At 48.9% G+C, this 2,531-nt stretch overlaps 1 long non-coding RNA gene across 1 annotated transcript; it reads right to left on the reverse strand.

Annotated features, from left to right (window-relative positions):
* Positions 1-700: 700 nt before the first annotated feature.
* On the reverse strand, positions 701-2,223 carry LOC106898432. Its single transcript, XR_001413924.1, has 3 exons — positions 2,102-2,223; positions 1,850-2,007; positions 701-1,039 (listed from the first exon to the last, which is right to left on the reverse strand). It is a non-coding gene; the product is annotated as an uncharacterized LOC106898432 (long non-coding RNA).
* Between the last annotated feature and the right edge of the window lie 308 nt (positions 2,224-2,531).

Raw genomic sequence — 2,531 nt, forward strand, 5'->3', positions numbered from 1 at the left:
GGTGCTGGCCCGGCAGAGGGAAAGGCCGGTCTGTGTGGCTGGGGAACAAGGGACACCATAGCAGGGCTCCCAGTGCCACCTAGTGGGGGACAGGAAACGCTCAGGGGCCACCCTTATCCCCAAGACCTAGGTGCTGCTGGGCACAGCAGACCTTCCCCAACCAGGCCAGCCTCTCCCACCATCCTGCCATACCTGCCTACCTTCACAGCCACCCCAGTCCCACACACTGCCTCGCAGCCCGCCTGCATGCCCTACCAGCTCTCCTCCCACAAGTGTTCATCCTGGGTCCTGGAGATCGGATAAAGCACCACCATGGGAGGGACAGAGGAATTTACTCCAGGTTAATCACGTCAAGTACAGTCCTGTCGAGTTACTGGGTTTCTATCCTACATGGGGTGAGCACAGAGAGACCTGGTCAGAGAGCCATAGCTTCTGCCCATGAGCTGCAGTGTCCAGAATGCATTAGAGCCACTCTCGTAAGAGCATGTTTCAAGAAAGCACCCAAAAAGTATTACATCTTCTGAGGCACACACTGATACTCGATGCATTTTGTATCTGCACAGCTGCCTGCGAATTAGCCCTCATCTGTGTACTTTAACTCTGACACACACAGTTATGCATATACAAGAATGCACCAGAGATACATAAGCCAAAGAAAACACTGGCACAGCAAACAGCTTGTGTCACTGCACAAGTTTTATTTTATAGGCTTTTTCCCCCAAAACCAGATAAGAGGTTCTGGGAGATGGAAACAGCAGATGGGGCCATAAAGGTGCAGTACAGAGCTGTGAAAGTTTACACATGGGAAGGCTAAAACCAAGAAACAACCGCAATTTAACATGGAGGAGGGGATGAGTGGATTTGCAATCCTGGTGCACATGAGTGTAATCTTTTCTTCCATCTCTCCACCCAGCAGGCAACCATCAATCTCTTAAGCCGTATCTCCACTCATCTAGAGCCATTTAATCACTTGGCATTTTCTTCCATTCCAATCTGCATCCTCAGTCTTCCTTATTCGTTCTCCGCCTGAAAAGAATCCCTAGGATATTAAAGAGAAAACTAAGAGACACCTTGTGGAACAGATGGACCCTCTTCCAGATAAAGGCACCCTCACATATAGCGGTGTGTCACCCAGCAGGTCTGCTCAGTGTAGTACAGCCCAGACAGTGAAAACACACCAAGTAAAGCCCCCAAAACGATCAGTTTCCAGTAGATGCCCCAGGCTCATCTACTGATCAAACCCAGCCCCTCTTTGGTCAGAGGATCAGCCACCAGATTTTTGTTGGCCTTAATCATGGTTAAGGTGAGTGTCTCTCCAGGGAGTTTTTCCAGGGAACTCAAATCCCTCCAAAAATTAAATCAACTGAAAGATGCTCTATTATCCTCATGATCCACCCTGAAACCAAGGGAAAGGGTGAAGCTAGAAAATTGGGCCCATCATGGAGATGATCTCAGCCAGGCTGGATCCCAAGCACTTCTGCAGCAATACATAGACAAGTCTAGAAATGGGGGAGAGGAAATACAAAAAGAGATGCCACAGAGTTCGAGGCAACAGGCAGGAAGGAGCTAACAAAAAGTCCTGTCATTAAGAAGTACAATCCAGGGATTAGGCAAACTAGGTTGGGCACATCTCTCCAAACATGAACCCAATCCAAAGCCAAGATATCAGATGAGCAGCTCAGGTATGTCCAGAACAGCAGATGACATCCCCATGGGATCACACTCCTGAGCCCCTGCTCCCTAGGACAGCCCCTTCTCACCTATAGCAAAAACCCTGCAGGATCTCAATGAAACACCAGCTGGTCCCCAAGTGCTTAAACTGAAGGCTGTCCTCTTCCCATGAACTCACCTCGTCTGCTCTCACACGTCCCAGCTGCCAGCCTACTGCCTATTTTAATAACAGCAGAATTTGGGATCAAAGTATTCAAGTGAGTTGTGGTGGTCCAATAGGCTTCCTCACGACTAGCATCCTCCAAGAGCTGCCCTCTCCTCCCAGAGCAGCACGGTCTGAAAGAAAGGAAAGAGATGGGGGCAAATATCAGTCTCAAAGCTGAACTTCTCCTGCTGCTTAGGACCAGATCATTATTATAAGAGAACTTACATGAGAGAAAGAATAGCTTGGGAACTGCTAAGGAGAGACTTGGCTAGATCCTCTCCAGGTCACTGAGCACACGCAGGGCAGCAGAAGCAGCTCCAGGCTCTGTCAAATTTTGGTGGCAAAACTGAAAAATGTGGTAGAAGACATTTTCATTTTGCAAATTTTGCCAGCCTCTCAGGACACACTGGTGGTGATGAGCTGCAGAGAGATTTGGGCAGGTGGTGAACTGGACTCAGCACAGGTGAAGATGGTCAGTATGTTGTGGGGAAGGAAGGAGGAGACTGGGAAAGACATGAACACAGCAGGGCTAACACTGTTACTAAGAGAGGGGAGAAGATTGGAGAAAGGTGTGTTTGGGAGTGGGACTATCAGATCCTAGAAGAACCAGAGGACAGTCAGACACATCAGATTCTGAACAGTCCAAATGATCACA

Source organism: Calidris pugnax, unplaced genomic scaffold (assembly GCF_001431845.1).
Source record: "Calidris pugnax isolate Ruff unplaced genomic scaffold, ASM143184v1 scaffold418, whole genome shotgun sequence".
NCBI classification, from domain to species: domain Eukaryota; kingdom Metazoa; phylum Chordata; class Aves; order Charadriiformes; family Scolopacidae; genus Calidris; species Calidris pugnax.